The 21794-nt window shown below is 43.2% G+C and overlaps 2 protein-coding genes across 3 annotated transcripts in view; one reads left to right on the top strand and one right to left on the bottom strand.

Moving 5' to 3' along the window:
• The window catches only part of LOC144321958 (protein FAM170A-like), a 94192-nt gene that overhangs the window by 63127 nt on the left and 9271 nt on the right, over positions 1–21794 (bottom strand). For both annotated transcript variants that reach the window (XR_013387505.1, XM_077911321.1), the window contains exons 2-3: positions 11644–11753; positions 9200–9313 (exon numbers count right to left, since the gene is read on the bottom strand). The gene's annotated coding sequence lies outside the window, so the exon portion shown is untranslated. The remainder of the gene's footprint in view (positions 1–9199; positions 9314–11643; positions 11754–21794) is intronic.
• LOC144321961 (uncharacterized) overlaps positions 3484–21794 on the top strand; it is a 143777-nt gene continuing 125466 nt past the window's right edge. Inside the window, exon 1 of the mRNA XM_077911328.1 lies at positions 3484–3805. The gene's annotated coding sequence lies outside the window, so the exon portion shown is untranslated. The remainder of the gene's footprint in view (positions 3806–21794) is intronic.

Genomic DNA, 21794 nt, shown 5'->3' with positions numbered 1-21794 from the left:
AGGAAAAAGCCTGATGTCTGCTCCCATACCAAAAAAATTAAATAAGAATATCTGAGGGAAAGGAGCAAGTCCTGGGGGCCGGGGCGGGGGTTGCAAACAGCTCCCCCAGAAGAGGCCAATGGGACAGGAGGTTCCACTGTCCCTCCACTCCACCACCCCCACCACCCCCACCTTGATCAAGCAGCCACATCTAACACACCTCCAAAGATGAAGAGTTCACTCGCCTTCCATGGAATTCCATTCCAAGTTGAGACCATTCTGATTTTCAAAGGTTTTCCTCGCGGGGAGGCTCCAGCTGCCTTTCTGTAACATCCACCAATTTTGTCCTCGCTCTGCCCACATGGACCACAGAAGTCCACACAACACATATATTGGATTTGGGAAGGGTACAAACCTGCAGGAACTTCTTTGATAGCACCATTGACAAGCTGAGGGCACACTTGAGGCCCAGTTTAACAAAATGAAATCCAACAGGTATCTGCATCCTGTCTTTTATTTGACTTAAAGCTAAGACACACGGGCTGGAGAAGAGGATGTGGGGGAGAGGGCTTTAGCAGTATGAGTGCAGGAAGGGACTTCCAGCACAGGGGTGGAGGCTTGGGGGCGGTACCTCGAGGTGATTCCCCAGGGTGACCTGGCTGCCCCAGCTACTCATGCTCTCTCCCAGGCTGCATCACAAACACGGGATCCCCAGAAGGGGGAGCATCTGAGAGACTCGCCTGTATCAGAGTATTAAAGGGACCACCTTCAAAAGAGATCAAGAAAACCAGAGGAGGATGAACCTCATGCTGGTAGATCTTTCAATGTCTTAAATAAAGAACTGTTGGTGGAAATGCTGCTGAAACAGACATTAAAATGGCAAGAGAAAACTCACACTTGAGTTGATATATCCATCCCTTCCAGTAAGGATCAAGACAGCCTCAGAGGTTACCTGCTTCTATGAAAGGAAGGTGCTGACATGGTTTCGAGGAATAAAACCAGGCAGGACGAGTGGGCTTGAAGCCCAAAGGAGACAGGTATCTTCAACTCCTTTTTCTTTCCTTTTGGGTCTCCTTGGGGGAAGACACAGGCAATCATACTCCTCACTTGGTAGGACTCAGCTCACTGGCCCAGTAAGACTCCTCGCTTACTTATTTACTCTTTAACTCCTTTATTTGTTCATTCACATGTGTATTTTTTTTAAAATCCCACTAGTACTCTCTTCCTCTTCAAAGGCGACAATTCATACTCTTTTCTTTTCCTATATCCTTGTAGAATTTTGTAGGTATTCTGTAAATCTTCTTTTCCTCCACTAGAATTTGTACCTTTTTGTTGTTAATTTGCAGGAGTTCTCTGTGTGTTCTAGATGTCAGTCCCTTATTGGCCTTCGCCACTTTACTTACAGTCTGTTAACATTCTAATCTTTTTAATAATAAATTTATTTTTATTGGTGTTCAATTTGCCAACATACAGAATAACACCCAGTGCTCATCCCATCAAGTGCCCCCCTCAGGGCCCATCACCCAGTCACCCCCACCACCCACCCACCTCCCCTTCCACCACCCCTAGTTAGTTTCCCAGAGTTAGGAGTCTTCATGTTCTGTCTCCCTTTCTGATATTTCCTACCCATTTCTTCTCCCTTCCCTTCTATTCCCTTTCACTATTATTTATATTCCCCAAATGAATGAGACCATATATGTTTGTCCTTCTCCGATTGATTTATTTCACTCAGCATAATACCCTCCAGTTCCATCCACGTTGAAGCAAATGGTGGGTATTTGTCATTTCTAATGGCTGAGGAATATTCCATTGTTAACATTCTAATCTTTGTAATATTATCTCCCAGAGGTCATGAAAACCAACTTTCTGGCATGGATTTTACACCTGAAGTTGTATTCTTTTTTTTTAAGATTTTATTTATTTATTCATGAGAGACAGAGAGAGAGAGAGAGAGAGAGAGGCAGAGACACAGGCAGAGGGAGAAGCAGGCTCCATGCAGGGAGCCCGACGTGGGACTCAATCCTGGGTCTCCAGGATCACGCCCTGGGCTGAAGGCGGCGCTAAACTGCTGAGCCACCCAGGCTGCCCCCACACTTTCTTCTAACAACTATCATTTCAGCTCTCATATTTAAATTTTAATTCATCTGGAACCTATCATTGTGTGTGGTGTTATGATAAATTCAGTCTTATTTTTCTCCCTATAATAAGCCTGTTCTTCCAGTAGCATCTACTAGCTGGTCCTTCCTTTCCCCCCACTGACCGGTGCCACCTCCATATTATATCAATTTTAGTCAGTGTATGAGTCTGTTTTAAACTCTTTATCCAGTTGCATTGATCTATTGGTCTGTCCTTGCACCAGTACCAGGCTGGTTTTATTACAATAGTTTTGTAGCATGTCTTAATATCCTACCCAGGAATGTTACCCCACTTATTCATCTCTTTCAAGATTGGCTTACTATGAAAAACTTCTGGAGGTGTGTATGTACAATGTGCATAGAGCTAATAATATTCTACTGTGCAATTAAAAATTGTTACGAGGGCAGGGCACCCCCAGTGGCTCAGCGGTTTAGCGCTGCCTTCAGCCTAGGGCACGCTCCTGGAGTCCCGGAATCGAGTCCCACATCGGGCTCCCTGCATGGAGCCTGCTTCTCCCTCTGCCTGTGTCTCTGCCCCCCTCCCTCACTTTCTCTCTCTCTCCCATGAATAAATAAAATCTTTAAAAAAATTATTACGAGGGTAGATGTCATGTGATGTGTTTTCCACATTTTTTTTTTAAAGCCTGGCTTACTATTTGTGGGCTTTCATTATTCTGTATAAATTTTAGAGTACAAGCTATCAAGTTCAGCCAAAAAAAAAAAAATCCAAGTGGAATTTTTATTGAGATTGAATTGAAAGAGATAGTTTAGGAAGAATGACCATTTTCATGTTACTAAGTCATCTTATCCAAGAGCATGAAATGTCTCTCCATTTAATCAGATCATCTCCTATGTCCTTTATTTACATTTTAAACTTTTCTCAGTAGAGTAGTGCATGCTCTTGAATAAACGAATTCCTAGATACAGTCTTTCTTGCAAGATTCCTCTGTATAGACCATTAGAGAAATGATATCAGTACCCAACCTTGATCTGTATTGGTGGGGAGTATGTTCCAAGACTCCCAGTAGATGCCAGAAACCGCAGACAGGACTGAATCCTCTATGTACTACTTTTTGTCCTCTATATGCTTACCTATGATACAGTTGAATTTCTAGATATGGCACAGTAAGAGATTAACAATAACTAACAATAAAATAGAACAATTATAACAATGTACTACGAGAGAAGTGATGTGAATGTGGTCTCTCCCTCTCAGAATATTTTATTTCCCTATACTCAACCTTCTTGTTGGGACCGTGTGAGATGATAGGATGCCTGTGTGGTGAAATGCATGAGGTGCATGATGTAGCCTTTGTGATGTAGGGTTAGGCAACATACAGTACTGTCCAAAGGAGCATCATCTGCTTCCAGACCAGGCTGACTTCGAGTAACTGAAACTGCAGAAAGGAAAGCCATGGATAAGAGAGACTACAAAGTGATAGAGAAGCCTCTGGTTAATCTGGGATTTTCCCAACACGTTCATATCCTGTGCTACCCAGCAAGAGTAGCTGTATGCACAATAGCTAAGCCAGCTGCTTCGGCCCATCTGGTCAGGACCCCTCACATCCTTGGTCTCTCCTCGATCCTTGACGTGTGAGAACCAGCGCAGACTTAGAACTCCGGCTGTTACCTCTGCACTCCAGACCTGAGGTCTCTGTTTCTCCCCAGCTGGTTCCTGTTCACCTTCCCAGGTTAGCATCTCAAGCAAATCATGTTCTCAGGGAAGTCCATGGAGAAGAGATTTCAGCTGAGTCTCAGGAGGGACTGTCCTAGCTGTCGTAGCGGGGAGTGATTAACAGGTAGTCACAACCTCTCCCCAGGGAAGAGAGCATTCATTCAGCCTGGTCAGAGAGAAGCAATGGTGCAGCGTTCTGCAAACCGCGGGCTCTGTGGTCACTTCCAGTTCTGATACATGGGGGTTCCCAGGCTCCAGGTGCCTTGTTTCATCACCCAGCCTCACCTTCACAGGTGCACCCCCCTTGTTAATCAGGGCCCCCACCTAACACTCGAGGGCTCCAGTCCAGAGTACATAGAGCCTGGGTCTGCTGGGGAGGTAGGGAGAAAGAAGGGACAAAGGAAGGACCTGGTGCCCCCGTGGCAAATCTTTGCTGCCCTCCACCACCCAGGTATGACCAGGCCCCAAAAGTCCAGCTGGTATTGAGGAAACCACACGTCCCCGCAGAGGGGTGCACCCACAGACACACTGTGGACCTTAGTCATTGCTCTAGATCCATAAAATGAGCTGGGTGGTTTTTACTCTCTTCCATTGTCTGGATTATCGAGTAAGAGTTAGGAATCAACTGTTTTCTTGAAAATTTCATAGATTTTGTAGAATTTACGTGTAAAACAATCGGAGCCTGGGGTTCCAGGGAGCAGAACCTGTTAAATGCCATTTCAATTTATTTAACATTTATGGTTCTGCCCAAGTTTTCTAAATCTGTGCTAGTTTTGCCATTTTATAGCAGATCCATTTCATCTGTTTTAACTTCGTTTGCACAGAGGAGCATAATTGGATAAATAGAGTAAAACAAACAAAAGATATCAGTTGTGTAAATGAAGAGCTGTTTAATTGTGAGGTACAAGAAACGTCCAGTGCAAGCTTGCACACCCACGGAGGGGCCAGGAGTTCCAAATTACAGAGTTCACATTTATCCGGCTCGCTGCAGCATGATGCCATCTAGTGGGACTTGTCTGCTCTGGCCTAAATACAGGCTGGAATAAATCTGGGACCCAAGGCTGGCCAAAACTGCCAAGTCACTGGCAGCAATTCCAGAAGTTTCTCTGGTTGCCCAATGCTGCAGATTTGGGCCACAGAGATGTCTGCTCCTTTGAAGCCTCTTCGGTGGTCACCTGAAGATGCCTCCACCCTGCTCTCACTCACAGTAGCCCTCCCAGAAAAGATAAAAATTTGAGCCCCTAGCTATTTGAGAACAAATGCAAGATACATTATTAAGCCCAATATATCAATTTCATGCTATTGTGAAATGTGAAGGGAATCTTCCAGTATTTTTTTTAATATTCCTGTTGTACCTCATTTGTCTATTCTCATTCTGTATCATATCTAATTTTATCTTCTTTTTCCTCATCACTTTGGATAAAAGTTTGTCAATCTTATTTATCTATTCAAAGAGAAAGTCTTGGATTTTGTTAATCTTTCTATTTTTTTATTGAGATATAAATGGTTTTTTAATTGATAGATAATTCATATACTGCCAAGCTTACCCTTTAAAGTGTGCAATGCAGTAGATTTTAATATAGTCACAAGAATGTGCAACTGTTACAACTACCTATTTCCAAACATTTTAATGACCCCAAAAAAGAGCACCTACACCCATTGGTAACCATTTCCCATCCCTTCTTTTCCTGCCCTCTGGAAACCACTAATCTACTTTCTGTCTCTGTGGATCTGCTACCCCAAATAGTTCATATAAATCATGCACAATGTGGCCTTTGAGGTCTGGACTCTTTCATTTGGCACTATGCTTTCAATAATATTCCACGGCATGGACATACCATATTTTATTCATCCATTTTTTTGTTGATGGATATTTGGGTTTCTACGTTGGGCTATTATGAATAATGCTGCTATGAACATTTACACACAAGTTTTTGTGGGGACGTATGTTTTTGGTTCTTCTGAGTATATGCCTAGGAATCAAAGATAAATCTATGTTTAACTTTTTGAGGAACTGACACATTTTGTCACAGTGGCTACACCACTTGAATTCCCGTCAGTGAAATGAATAAGGGTTTCAATTTCTTCACATCCTAGTAAGTATGAAGAGGTATCTCATTATGGTTTTGATTTTTATTTCCCTGATGACTAATGATGCTGAGAGTATCTTTTCATGTGTTTATTGGGAGTTGAGTATCTTCTCTAGAGAATGTTTTCAAGTCTCAGCCATGTTGTAACATGGATCAGTACCTCTTCCTTCTTAGACTATTGTTTACAAAAACGACACATGGAAATCTAAGTCACAATTTATATCTAAAAAATATAATGGGAAGAATAAGTCACATAGTAGACATACGAGGAGTTGAGAAACTCTTTTTAGTCAGTGTCTGATGTTATAGCCAGGTTTCTAAAAAATTTCACCATTTTGGGATAGTCTGAGAAGGAAGCCAATCAGCCAAAAAGAATTCTCTCATTTTCTTCAGCATATAATATCCCTACAAGGGGAGGGGTAATTTTAGAAAGAGCCTTATATCTCAAAGGGGTATATCCCCCAAAGGGATCCCCCCTCCTGGTGATATTTTTTTAGTTTTGTATATGGTTTCTCCTTTATGCATATAAAGGTTCTCACTTTCAAAATGCCTCAAGTTTGTCTTGAGGTATAGTTTGTTTTTAATTCTGTCAAAAAGCTAGCCTTGCTCTTCATGTGAATGTGGTTGATTCTTCCTCAAGTGATTTTGCTAAAGAGAACACAATTAGTCTTAGGTCTACTCAGTAGCCACCTAATCCATTCTGGTTACATTTACAAAGAATAGTCCTAAAATTCTGTATCCCATTGGATTCCTTGCATTACCAAATGAATTATCTTTAATCTGAAGAAATAAAATGAATTTGCAAATGATCTTATTTGCAAGAAGGGCTTCACATTTCCTCTTTAAACCATTCAATTGTCACCTCAGACCTGTTACATAACTGATCCCAAGCTATGTGAGTCAGACTCCCATCACTCTTATCTTCTGATGTTGCCTCTGAGCTGCTACAGAGTTAAAAATGTAATTTCTGCAAATGAAAATTGCCGTTCCTGAAATTCAACAGTTTCATGGTAACTACCATATTTCATCCATATTTCATTTTTATGTGCTATCATTTGGATAAAATTTCATCTAGTATCATAAATCGGTTCCCTTTGGGGTACAGTAATTGTCACATTGTCACCTTGATAACTATTAGTCAGGAATGTATCTTGGTTTCTCAGAATCACCATTTTTCCTTTTTATTAAGTCAATACTTCTTAGCTTCAAGAGTATTTTATACTAAAGAGGCAAGGTATCTTCCAGATTTTTAGAAAAAAAAAAAATTTGTGTTTGGATTCGTGGCCAACTTTCGCCAAGCGCAACCTGCCACTCACTCATTTGCTACTTGAGAGCTTGCAAACCCAGCTTTGTTCTCCACCACCTCACTAAGAGTTCTGGAAATCCCACCTTTCCTAGCACTGGGATCCACTGAAGGCATGTAGACAGGTGGTGCTCTCTGACCTGACAGTGCATCGGACTCACCTAGAAACTTGGTAAAAACAGACTGCTGATTCAGGAGGTCTGACGTGGGCCCAAGAATTTGCATTTCCAGCAAGTACCTGGATGACGTGGCTGCTGTTGGTGCAGTGACCGTAATTTGGAAACCATGGCATAAATCCCAGGGCATTAATCTCCCATCTGGAAAAATACTAACCTTTCTCAACACATATAAACTTCAAAGATCAAAAAGATTAGGAAAACAGCTAAAAGCATCAAGAACTCATTTGCAGCCTATGCCAACTCTAGAGATGGCAGATTTTTCAAGTCCCTTGCTAAATCTGGTGGATTCCCTGGCCTTCTGGATTCTGGACCTTTCTCTCTCTCTCTCTTTTTTAAGATTTTATTTATTTATTCATGAGAGACACAGAGAGAGAGGCAGAGACATAGGCAGAGGGAGAAGCAGGCTCCCTGCAGGAGCCTGATGTGGGATTGGATCCCAGAACTCCAGGGTCACCCCCTGGGCTGAAGGAAGATGCTCAACCACTGAGTCACCCAGGTGTCCCAGGACCTTGCTCTCTTAGCTAGATTTTCAGAACTTTCCAGACTCCCTCTGCTTCACTCCTGGACTGCTATTACCCTGGTCTCGGTATCCTAGAATCATGGTTATGTATCTTCTGACTCTGATAAAAGCCTGATGAAGAAAAACTTTAGTCCACTTTCTGAAAACTGCTCACTAGGTCAGGATTTCTCTAAAGGTACAAGCCCCTTTAAGAGTTGTACACTTATGAGCAATTCAGGAACTCCCTGTACATTTTCAACCATCCACAAACTCATGGATGGGGAGGGGAAGTATCTGATACTTGCTTCCACTATGGTAAATACTTTAATAGCTTATGAACAATTCAGAAAGGCAAAATCATGCCCTCAGTGAACTCAGAGCTGCAAAAAAAAAAGGCTGCATAAGGCCAGGACGGGGTATAATGCAGCTGGGATTCACATCCCCCTTGACAGCCCCCTTAATTCATTCCTCCTCAGGCGGAGCCATTCACAGACACACTCACAATATAGCCTAGGCTCTCTTAGAGTCTCTGGCACAAAGAAGTTTGCACAGAGCACTGCAATTTTCATCACGGAGGAAAATCAGGTACTGATCACCTTGTGACTTACACTGTACTTGAGATAGTTTGGGGACCAGTCAGAGACAATCTTTCTGAAAAATGAACAACCCTCTCCCAAAGAAAACCACCCCTTCTGAATTATCTTCAAGTCACAACCAACACAATGCCAAAGCATATTAACAACTACAACTGATTTATGGCAAGGAGCAAGGATGAAAAAGCACAAGTCAAAAGACCTTGTGTTGAGATACAGGGCTGGCCCGGGTCATCTGTGCAGAACTCCATCTCTACGTTATAGAGTCAGAGAGGAGGAAAACACAACTCTTACAATATCCAAAATGAGACCACTACCCTGGCTCTGAAGCTCATGGAGAACATGTCAGCCATGCTCCCCATCCTCTGGTTGTGGCTGCCTATCTGACACTTGTCTTCTCTGAAATTCTGTGGGCTCTTCCCCTGTCACATTTGGAGAAAGAAAACCTCATGTTGCAGATCAATGAAATTCATCTGCATCAGCCAAACATAACAAGGAGCCTTCTGGCTTCAGAAGCAAGTGTCGGGGTTCCCCCCACCCCCCGGAGTCTTCCATGCCAGAGGCAGGAGAGGCCAGCGAGGAGTGAGTTAGGAGCAGCCCCTTCTGCCCCTTCTGCTTGCCAGGGCCATCCCCACCTTCTTCCTCCCCTTCATTAGAAAACCTCTCCTATCACCACTTAACTTTAGTTGACTGACTATACTTCAGGGTAAATGAATGCCAGGGCTTCATCTCAGCCAGATATTTACCTTTATATTTTACCACTGAGTATAGATTGAAATGCCTTCTTTCTGCCCCTGCTGTGGTAGCCTGCAGCAAGTAGCTGAAGGGCAAATTTGTAGGGAATCCTTAAGAACTGTTTCCTGAAAATAGAAGGGATAGGGTAAGTGGGAGGCATGAACCAGAGGGAAGTGACACCCCGGAAACACAGCCCGAGGGACTAGAGCCACTTGTTCCCCAGCATAAACATCCCAACTGTTGTGCGGTGTCAGCCTGAATGCAAAATGCACGTCCTGTCCTTTCCCACCTACCCCAGTACCACCCAACCAGACACCAGGATCCCAGGCCCACTTGGACACACAGTGGTGTCCCTAGTTATTACAAAAACTTGAGAGGAGACCTAGCATTTCCAGTATTCCTTATTCATCTTTTCAACCCAGATGGAGAGGGGTAGGTCATTCTATCAACAGCTTTTGCTGGGCCACACAAATGTCCCTGGATGCCCCTAAATGAGCTGCTTCTGTTAAAAACATTTGGAAAACACATTTTAGGCCTGAGGCCACAATCCAACTTTTTACCTCAACCTACTGTGTCCAGGAAGTCAGCATAATGCAAAAGCATAGAAGCTAAATTAAGGCTATCAAGAATTATGAACAGGGCAGTTTCCTAAGAAGGGAGTGTAAGTGAAACAGTGGTGACTGCCACCTTGGGTGTGAGGGCCATGACTGGAACCTGATATTCGGGTGGATGGGATGCAGTAGTTTTGCATTATATTTACATGTATGGGGGGGCTACCTTTTATTATGAAAATGTTCAAATATGCACAGCAAAGAGAACAGTGTAATCAACTCTTATCACTTCAACCCTACATGATTCAGTGTGTCGTTTCTATAACATAAGGACTATTTCTTACATAACCGGGACACCATTGCCGCCGTTAATAAAATCCCTTGATATTATCTGGCATCCAGCCCATATTCAATCATGAATGGAGAGACATGTTTTTATTTTGTATGGATAGTGGGAAAACTGCTAATATTGGAAAATTGATTATAGTAATGCCGACTATAAATACTGACCAACCCTCAAAGAGAAACACAACTTACGAATATTTGGTAATTAACACGAATCCCAACAATTTCTTCAACTGCTTGACATTGATCTCCAGTAACCAGAGATCATCATAACAATTATGCATGTCATTAATGTTCACCAGATCAGAGTCGGAATCAAATAAAATGGGCATGAATAGTGAAGGCATATGCTTGCAACTTTAAAAGAAAACTGTCTGCTTCCAATAAAATTGAATTGACCTAGATCATCTGTGTTCAGACCCAGGGAAGTGTGGCTGATATCAAGAGCACCAGAAAACTTCGGACTTCATCAAACGCCTGCCTTCCCTCCCTACCTTTGCAATGATACATTATGCTCTTAGCTAGCTGTGGAAAATGCTGATCCCAAACCAACACAATTACAGAAAACACACTTGTTCTGGCATTTCTAAGAAGGAACTCTTTTTGTATGACTGTGTTGGAGCTGGAAGGGCAGGTTTGGCACCCTGTGGCTGTTTAAGAGCTCCTTGTCCTCCTCCTTCCCATCCTTAAACACACCTGGGTTTGCAGGACTGCACATAGGTGAGGGGGGCAGAAAACCAACCTTGAGCACACTCCTTCTGTGACTCAGTTTATCATCTGGGAAACACTAATGGTTATGTCAGAAGGCTTTCTGCTATGCTACTGCACTACCTGTGCAACATATTTGCAACGTTCTTTCTAAGTCTATACGTAAAAGGAAGCACTTAGTTCAAAGGGATAAGGATCCAACAGAAGGTGAAGGAGTGCTCTGTGCACTAAGTCTTCCACTGGCAGCAAGCGTCTGCCATGAAGGCTGCCGCAGATCTCTGTTCTCATCCTCTCCAGACCTTAGGGCCGCTTGGTTCTTTGGACACAGAGCCTAGCGAACTCAAGGTTCCCAACCTGCCCCAGGGATCAACAGACTGGCTGAGAACACTAACAAAATAAGCTCTGTAAGGTTGACCTTAACTTCTTAGCAAGGTTGTAAGCATAAGTGGGTGGATTTCATGAAGACACATTAACCTAAGCTTTCTGCAAAAGGGGAGAAAGGGAGGGAGGGAGGGAGGGAGGGAGGGAAGGAGGGAGAGAGGCAGGCAGGCAGGCAGGCAGGCAGGGAGGCAGGCCAGCTGTACTTGGAAAGGGCCTCTCTGAAACCCAAACACCGGTGAGCCCGTTAAAGACTTTAAGTCTGACAGCCCAGCTTTCTCAAACCATGGCCGCTCTAAAGGGAATATAATTATACTTAACAGAAACCACCTGCATTTTGAAGTTGCTCTAAATTTAAAGCTTCTGGGAGACTTAATTAAATTTAATGAAAACCATAGCTGCTAAACAAAGATGTATTGTAGCTCCCACTTAGTTATTCCTGAGGAAATTAAGTAGCAGTCACGAAGACCTACCTCAGCTTTCACATTTAAACCTCTGGATATTAAGGCCCAAAGTCTATAAATAAGGTAATGCTCTCTTCTTTTTCGTTAGCTAATAACATTGCCAAACCACTCACGCATTCCTGTAGAAAGAAAGGAAAACGGAACTGGAGGAGAAAAGCAGGAGTGTACAGGAAAGTTACCCTGAGTGTGAAACTGGGCAAATCCTAAATGACATCCCCCCTTAAGGCCCCTCTGCCCTCCTCCCCCCAGCCACAAGTGGCTTCTCTTTTGTTTGTATGAGAACTGTGTGTTATTTGCCACTGCAGAGCCAGTGTACACTTCTTACAGATCAGGATTGATACCCGTAAATCACAGCACCAGGATGTGTGGCTTGCTCTGCTCTTGTGGGAATCTTATTTAACCTAGACTATTCAGATGTAGAAAGAATGGTGATCTGTTGATGGATTTTAACAGTAGGCTTGTAGAGATAGAGTAAAAGCTAGAGAAACTTTTCTCTAGGACACGCACAGGGAGAGGAGGAGGTGAAGTGGCCCAATCTGCCTTCACAGAGGGCAACCAGACAGTCCAAGACAAGGCATTCAAACATTAATGTGCATCAGAATCCCCTGGAGAGCTTTGTTAACACACAGAACGCTGGACCCTACTCCCAGAGTTTCTGACCCAGGAGATTGGGAGCGGGCCCCAAAACTTGCCTCTCTCACAAATACCCAGATGCTGATACTATGGTCCACAGACCAGATTTTTGAGAACCACTGATCTAAGAGAGTGTCTCCAAACTCTAGAAAACTGAGGCATTGTTTAGGAAATGGTTTGGTATTAGTTCAATCCAATCCAAAATGCAGAACACAGTTAAAAAAACAAAAACAAACAAACAAACAAAAAAAACAAAATGCAGAACACAGTGTTGAGAAAACGAAGCCACCAGTGACAGGAAGTAGGCAGCCAATGGCTGAGTCCCACACATCTACCCCACACAGCAGGCCCATCCCCATCAAGTAAGGAATGAAGCCTCACCTTGAAAGGTGACTAGGGATAGGTGAGCTCCATGGGCCATGATCCAACCACTGGAATCAGATTGGGACCTCAGCCCTTAAGAGATCCAGGAACATGCTATGGAAAGTCCCCAGGGACTAAGGAATGACTTTTGGACATACTGTTCCAGGGCAAGGAAGCTAGAAGCATCTCCCACCTATGAGAAAGACCTGACCTGTCTGCAGGTGGGTCGCAACATGTGTTCCCCCTCCTGGCATCAGAACCTACCCTCCAGACCCTACTCAGGCAAACTCAGGCCCACAAGTGCTCCAGGTCTTTACAATTTCTGTATAATTAAGCAAAATACCTGAATCACTGAAGTCTACACTCGCCTGTCTACACAGAGAGCACTGTCTACACCAATTCGATGAATGACAAGACATGGAACCCTAAGGCAAAGTCCCTGAAACACTTTCATATTCACTGTCCTATAACTCTTAAAACAATCCCATGAGATGGGCCATAAGAACAAGCAAGAGAAGCGATCCTCATGCAATACATGACTGGCCCTCAGACCCATAATCATGTGAAGTTGAGGCCAGCTTCCTGTTTCTAAGACTGGCCTCAACATTGTACATTGTATATTTTTTCTCATTAGACCACGTTCCTTCCCATTTAAAAGGGATTTGAACCAGCTCTACAGAACAGGAGAAACTTAATCTCCCCTGTTTCATTAAGCAAGAACCCAAATCAATAGATTATCCAGGAGGCCTATTTCATCATGGCATGGAACTTAACAACACTTAGCCCAATTCATCACTCCAATCCCTCCCCTGCCTTAGGAAAAACAGAGCTCTCCATCACTAGAGGTAACCAAGTAAAAATTCCACAACTACTCACATTAGGTACATGAAAAAGAGGATTCAAACATCCAGTGGGATGAATATGGACAGATGCTATTGATTCTATTGACCATAAATTCTCTTAATTTCTCCAATAGTCTACTCATGAAAAACATACTCAACACCCCCATCACCCTACCCTCTCTGTCATCTTTATATGTAAGATGTTCCCGTGTGCAGACTCATTTCAAAGGACAATGAAAGCTTGGTATTTTCATTGCAACAATAAACAGAAATGACAATGTATTTTTTCAACGTGCCAGTTAGTTCATTTTTGACAGGTAGAAGTACACAGGAAAATGGTTCTTAACAGAATCCATGGGTTTGGAATTCCAAAATTAGAACAATACTAGTCCCTCACAATCCCCAGGGTATTTCCTGTCTGATGGTGTCTTAGCTATTCGAAAGTGTTTCCTTAATCTTCTTTAATGTACTCTTTCTCCTTTTCTTTCTATCGTTCACACTGTAAAGTTTTAAAATGAATGTCCACACACATCAATTCTGTGATGTTTGTTATAAGAACCTGCAAATTTTTAATGGAATCATTATACAGACTTCTGCTTGTTAAACCCAAGTCCAAGGGTAAATACATTAATATTTTAAATGGAAAGCCCATCAAGGCAATGTGCCACATGGACTTAGGGATTGAGTGACTTGAGTGTGACTCCTGGCACCACTACACCCTAACTCTATGACTTTGGCAGAGTTTCTCTCGGGGAAAAAAAATGATGAAAATTGTGCCTAACTCATAGGAAGAAAATGCAGTAATGTGTGTGGGCACCAGCATCATAGGTTAAGGCAGCATTTTGCAGTGATTAGGTTCAGATACTACCTGTGTCTAAATCCCAGATCTGCCACTTGATGGCAATATGATGGTGAGCAAATGATTTAACTTCTCTAAACTTGTCTCCTTGTCTTGGTAATGAGGGTAATGATATTATCTACCTCACAGGCTTGTGATGACTGGGAGGATGTTTGTAAAACCCTTGGCAGGAAGTGCTACAGATGGGAGGGAGTTTGGACTCTGGGTCCCTTTCCCGGCATCCTCTTCCCAAGGGGCTTCAGGTCTTCCAACACATGTCTCTCCCTACATTGGCATTCTATGTGGCCCAGAAGAAGAAAAGACAGGTAAGCTAAGATGCTGAATCCTCTCAGGGAGAGAACTGTCTTTGTTGAGGCATAAATAGACACTGAAACCCTTGTCAGCTGTGCAAAGAAACACTCCAATGGCCTGGTTGAGAAAGGAGTCAAATGGTTGTGTACAATAGTGGGAGAGCATGGAGCTTCTGGGTGCATGGGAGGTGAGCAGGGCAGATGTAAGAGGAGCTGGCCCTTTTGGAACTTTCCAACAGTGGGAGAGGTCAAGGCACTTCTGAGAACCACACTGTCTAGCATATACTATGAGGAGCCCGCTCCTCTGCTGGGCTAAGCTGTAAGGTAAGCCCTCTATGTTAATCCAGGTGCCTCAGCATTGGCCTACTACATATAATGACCTTGAGTGTGTGTGATTTGGAGAAAACATCAACAGGAGTGAATGCTGCCCTGCATTTACTTTCAGCGTGGTGACACAGAAGGTAGTGAGGGGAGATGAGAGATGAGAAATCAATAGAATCCAGAAAATCATATCAAAAGGTGATCAGAAAAGCCATTACCCCCCCCCCCCAAGGATACTTGGGTACATTGGTGGGGATCCTGGATTTCTCACTGTAAGCAGGATAGGGACTCTGGATTTAATTACTAAATGGGAGGTGACCCAGAGGGCTGGAAAACTTGGGCCTGATCGCCTTCACCCACCAAGGAGACTAACAGTGTCCCATTTCTCCCCTTTGCATCACTGGCTTTTAACTGGATGCATGTATGACTCTTCTTCAAGAAAGTAAAATACTTGATTTCAAAGCAACATTGGAAAGTTGCTTTGGAACTTTGGAAACAACATTGGAAAGCGTCCTAAAATCTTGAAACTCAAAGACTTTCCAGCAATGACTTAGTCTAAGCTCTTAACAGCTCAGAAAACCAGCCTAGAGAAGAGCGTGCCCAGTCCCCAGAGCAAGTTCTAGCAGCCAATGGGCTGGAGTTCTCAATGGAGGACAGCCATTCACAGCAGGAAGGATTGAATTATCATTGGGCTGGCCATTTCACATCAGGAAGAGTATAAAAATAAGCCTCAGGGTTGTGTGTGTAACGTGGCTCACAAAACCAGGGATCTATGACTAGTTGCCCACAGATATTCCAGATCTGAGAGGTTATTAATCCATTTCAGCAACAGAGTATCTCTCTCTTTCAACTAAACCAACCAATTCTGTCAATACATTATTATATCAGGTAACTCTAAGGACAAATTAGTGTTCTTTTGAAGATAAAATACCATGATGAAACTCCTTCTCAGACAGATAAAAGTGGAATTAAGTATGAAAACAGGCCTATTGAATTACTAGAACTAAAGTTTTCATTTGCTTTTCTGTGTCTTAAACTGATTTTCTGGTGGATTGAAACAAAGTGAACACAAATTTAGAAAATCCAATGCCTTTACAAAAAATATGAGACTGTGAAATTTTTGTTGCTGTGGTCTAATTATGGAATACATGTTTAACTGTCACACTGGGACGCCTGGGTGGCTCAGCAGTTGAGTGTCTGCCTTTGGCTCAGGGCATAATCCTGGAGTCCCAAGATCGAGTCCCACATCAGGCTTCCCAGAGGGAGCCTGCTTCTCCCTCTGCCTATGTCTCTGCCTCCTCTGTGTCTCTCATAAATAAATAAAATCTTTTAAAAAAAAATCAACTGTCACTGAATTTATGAAATGAAAATCAACTAAACATTTTAATCAACTTAATTTGGAGATTTTAAACCTGTGACTTTTACAAAATGGCTGCATGATAAAGTCATACCCGCTCAGCAATGCAATGTTTATAACAACAATAATTTCACTTTCAAGATATACAACAAAGACCAAGATGAGCTTTTGTATAGAACTTGAAATTAATATACACCATGTCTTATGCCTCTGTTTGTCTTTCTAATAGTTAGAGCTACAACCCTCATTAAATTAAAGAGAAAATGTGGGCAGCCTGGGTGGCTCAGGGGTTTAGTGCCGCCTTCAGCCCAGGGCGTGATCCTGGAGACCCAGGATTGAGTCCCACGTCGGGCTCCCTGCATGGAGCCTGCTTCTCCCTCTGCCTGGGTCTCTGCCTCTCTCTCTCTCTCTCTCTCTCTTTCTCTCTCTCTCCCTCCCTCTGTGTCTCTCATGAATAAATAAAATCTTAAAAAAAATTCAAGAGAAAATGTGACTGTCAACTATACGATTTCATCAGAAAAAGACAGTTGATAGTTGTTTGGGTATTAGAGGAGGGGTGTTGGTTCAGAAGAGAGGAGTCCCTGAGGTATTGTAAAAAGGGATTTAGGGAATAGTATTTTAATAAATAAAGGAGCTAGAGGATATAAGCTAGGGGCACACCTTCAACTCTGCAAGGAAAGTCAGAAATAAAAAAATGTCAGAGATAAAGGGGCTTCTCTGGTCCAAGTAATTCTACAATGCTCAGCCTTCTCCTGTTTCCTCTTTAGAAAATTTTCTATAATGCCAAAAGTTATAAAGTAAAAGTACTGCCAGCATTATGCTATTTTCACAGCATTCCTTGGGGCCCCATTCACCTTAATTAAGGAGTCTAAGACAAATCAGATTATCTACAAAAGTTAGGAATGGAGAGATGTATTTAGAGGTATGGCTTCAAGTGTATCATAGACTAAACACAAAGTCGGAGTGGGTGACCTTGTTGCTTGGTCTGGTACTCATACCTCTCCCGCTAGGACCGGACAAAACTCATGATCTTGTCAGAGGTTCATAGCCATCTGCCAAATGGGCTGGGGTTTGTTTTGTGTTGTTTTTAAGTAGGCTCCATGCCCAACATGGGGCTTGCACTTTCTTTCAACTCCAAACTCCAAACTCCACTGTCAACTCCAAATTGAAAACTGACAATTCACATGTGGGGAAATACATATTTTTTAATTTTATTATTATTTTTTAAATAACCTCTATACACAATGTGGGGGTCAAACTTAAAACTCCAAGATGGAGTCACATGCTCCACCAACTGAGCCAGCCAGGTGCCTCGAAATACACATTTCATAAACAACTCATAGGCAAATGTGTATTCTCTGATTTAAAAATGCAATTGAAATTAAACCTGAGAAGCCATAGAACGTCTGCTAAGGAACAGGAATTTCTTTAAATGATAATGCCTTAAGAAACAATAACAATAAAATTGCCTGCATTCATTCAACGTAATCGGCTCCTTAATGTCAGATAGTCTTTCTTCCTTGTTCACGTCTGAATCTCCAATGCCCAGTACACATTAGGAGTCCAATGGATACTCCTTGACTGAAGATCCATCCATTAATGGTCTTGAAAATTGTTCTTTGGGAATCAACATGGTCATATGTAACACAGACCATCTTGCTGGCAGTGCTCCGACATTGAGCTGATGGGTGAAGAGTGAGGGAAAATGATTTATTCCAGTGTGTCCTCACTTACCTCCACAGGCCAATAAAATTGAGAACTCTGAACTAGGCAGGATAAAAAGAAGAGAGGCCTATATTTATAGGGTGACAGCGGGTGAGAAGGTTGTGGTGCCAACAGCCCAACCTCTAATCTCCCAGCCAAAACTCTACTCTCACTGGCCATGTGTCCTCCCTTGGACATGCATGAAGATGGTGGCTCACTTTGGATGACTGAGGCTTGGTTGCCACTGGGCCCAGCTTATGGTGATTATTTTAAAAAGAAGATTGGCATCACTTAAACACACAGCACTGCTTATTTTCTTATGGTCACAGTCTGTGACCGGGACTGTATGTTCTGATAATGTACCCATTCCCAGATGGAAACAGGGGCCCGCTCCCCCTGGTCCAGCATCATCTGTCCCCAGCCACAAAGGGCATATCTCTTGTCTCATTTCCTCCCACAACCACCTCATTTGAAGCAGATAGCTAAATATTATTGCTTCGATTGCTTTTTTCTTGCTTCGCGATATAAGATGTAGTATTGCTAGGAGGGAAAGAACTGTTGCAGTCAGAAGGCACTTATGTGTGTAAGGCCATCACTTTGGGGTTTTTATGATAAAACTCACCATTGTAGACACACTGACACTCGCCTTCCTTGCCTTGCCTTCCAAAGTGGGACAGGCACACAGGGTGTGTGCCTGCTGTACCGGACCCGCCTAACGCTGCTCTTACCATCTGACCTGGTAATTCCATTCCTAAAAGTTTTCATCTCAGAAAACAAATGAGAAGCAGTGCAATGTCTTCAGCAGCACTGTGTAAGCAGTGCATGAGTCGCTGGGGACAAAAAGAGAAGATCAAGGTGACAGCAGGGTTGCTGATTTGGAAAGCCGAGTACATGCTGGTGCCCCTCCGTGATACCAGGAGTGCACAGCTCAGGCAAGAAGAGCTGGTAATGGCATGTGCCAGGAAGATTTAACTGTCCTGAAAGTGGGAGTGGCAGGGTGTCTTGAATACTATCCTAAGTGTTTACAGCAAATAAGGATGACAGTTGTAAATATTGGTTTGTTTTTGTTTTAGAAAAAGAGAGCATGAGGGGGTGGGGGAAGAAGGGGCAGGAGAGGGAGAGAGAAGCTTAAGCAGATTCCATACCCAGCTCATAGCCCAATGCAGGGCTCAATCTCATGACCCTGAGATCATGACCTGAGCTGAAATCAGGAGTCAGCTGCTTAACCTTAACCAACTGAGCCACAGGGCACTCCTTAGCTAATCTTCTCTTTTCTTTTCTTTCTTTTTTCTTCTCTTCTCTTCTCTTCTTCTCTTTTCTTTTCTTTCTTTTCAGATTTTATTTATTCATGAGAGACACACAGAGAGAGAGGCAGAGACCCAGGCAGAGGAAGAAGCAGGCTCCCTGTGGGGAGCCCGATGTGGGACTCGATCCCAAGACCCTGAGATCATGACTGAACCAAAGGCAGACGCTTGACCACTGAACTACCCAGGTGTCCCTAGCTAATGTTTTCTTAACTGGCACTCAACAACTATCCCCAGGACCCATTCTATAGGCCAAATCCTAAAATATTTATTATCTGGTCCTTTAAAGAACATGTTTGTGGAACCCCAATTTATTTAAGATTTTATTTATTCATGAGAGACACAGAGGGAGAGGCAGAGACACAGGCAGAGGGAGAAGCAGGCTCTTCGCAGGGAGCCTAATGTGGGACTCAATCCCTGGACCAGGACCACAACCTGAGCCAAAGGCAGACACTCAACCCAGGTGCCCACCCAGGTGCCCCTGGAACCCCAATTTAACCCATCATTGTTTTTAACTGACACACCTGCAATGTCAAAAGATATGAAGGAATACAGAGGTGCTTAACCTCCCTTCAAACACTCAGGTGACGTGGTACTTTCTAGTGTTTTTCTGCTTCAATTTTACAGTCTTCTTCTGTGCTTCCTCCAGAAGCTTCCCCCCAGCCAATGCTGCCCCCAGAACACACAGATCTATTTGTCTATTTTGTTATTCTTGCCAGCTGTTCAACAAGTTATGTAGCTAAGCTCCCTAAAAGATGGGTTTTGGGCTGCCTGGGGTGGGGGGGGGGCTCAGTCGGTTAAGCATCTGCCTTCAGCTCAGGTCATGGTCCAGAGGTCCTGGGATCGAGTCTCACATTGGGCTCCCTGCTCAGCATGGAGCCTGCTTTTCTCCCTCTCCCCTGCTTGTGCTCTACTCTCTCTCTCAAATAAATAAAATATTAAAAAAGAAAAAAGATGGGTTCTGGACAAGGCTCTACAGTTTTTCTGTGTGTAAATTTTCAACTTTAATACCTTGATATTTTTATCTTCTCAGGTATCTTTTTTTCATTTCTTAAGCTATGGTAACCCTGATATCTAGATGTCATTACTAGGCAACTTCAAGCCAATATACTGCATAAATGTGTAATATGAATCTACATTTTTAGCCAAGGCTTGAAATTTTTTTTTGCCTATTCATGGGCTTTTTAAAAGTTTTCTTCTTTCCTCTCCCCTTTTAAATAGCTTAGTCCACACTGACCTAAAATGCTCTGCTCTTCAGAAAATCACTCTCTGTAACTTTCTAGTTTTGAGGTTTTTCAACGTCAGAATTTCTCCATGGAACTGGCTTACCATTTAATTTTGCTGCTCTATTTGTTGGCCTAAGGGGTAAACTTTTTGTTGGGGTGGTATTATTAAATACATTATTCCTCAATCTATTTCTGTCCAATATAAAAATATGCTTTCTCAGGCTGTTTGCTGTAAAATAGACAAACCAAGTTCCGTGAGAAGTCAGAGATTGTTCTGGCCTTGTTAGGAACAGCTCCATGCAGAGGCACACTTGGGAGGCCTAAGAATGGAGTTTACCAGATGAGGAGGTTCAAAAAAGCAAGCTGGGAGAGATGAGAGCTAAGGAGCCTTTGGGGTGGACCACTGTGATTTGGGTCCCCCACATTCTCGATTTCCTTGGAAATCATATTAGCTCTCAGGCCATGTGGCTTGGATGGGACTGACCCTACGCAGAAGAGCTAACAGGGCAGCCCTGAGACTGTAGTTCTTAGAAAGGTATGCTTGCTAGGTTGGCCCTCAGCTGGCATTTAGGAACTTAAATTTCAGGATTCCTCCCATTCTCTCACTGAGGGTGGCTCCCTGTACCCAAACTGTACCAATGGGGTTTATGCTAAATACCTGCTTTCCTTCTAGGAGTCTGGAATGTTGGTATGTGCTCTGGCAAGAGAAGCCTGTGTGAACAGCCTCTCAATTAAAACCCTAGACACTGAGTCTTCGTAGACATTTTATACGTGTTGTCAGGATTTGATGCTGGGGGAGTTAAGCATGTCCTGTGTGACTCTATGGGACAAGATGTCTCGAAAGTTTGCACCAGATTTCCTATGGGCCTCACTCCATGCGATCTTTTCATTTTCTGATTTTGCTTGGTATCATTTCGATATAATAAATCATAGTCACGAGTATGACTATATGCTGAGTCTTATGAGTCCTCCCAGCAAATCATCAAAATCGGGGAGTCTGAGGGACCCTCCCCCCCACATACTAGACTTGGCTATACATTTGGGCCCTGATAGACACAGGCCAATCAGCATATCCAGTATCTCTATAGTGATGACTCAAGGATCGCCTTCTAACTCAAGCTCAGCTAGTGAGACTAGATGAGGCCTTCACTGAGGCTTTTGAGAACCCCATGCTCTTCATTCTGCTGGTTCCCTTGGAATGGGACTCTGGAGCTGGACCTGTTGGTTGCCTTCTTGTAACCAAACAGGAATGACCTGTAGT

The sequence above is a fragment of the Canis aureus genome, chromosome 10 (genome assembly GCF_053574225.1).
Source record: "Canis aureus isolate CA01 chromosome 10, VMU_Caureus_v.1.0, whole genome shotgun sequence".
NCBI lineage: Eukaryota > Metazoa > Chordata > Mammalia > Carnivora > Canidae > Canis > Canis aureus.
This window is presented reverse-complemented; position numbering and strand designations above follow the sequence as displayed.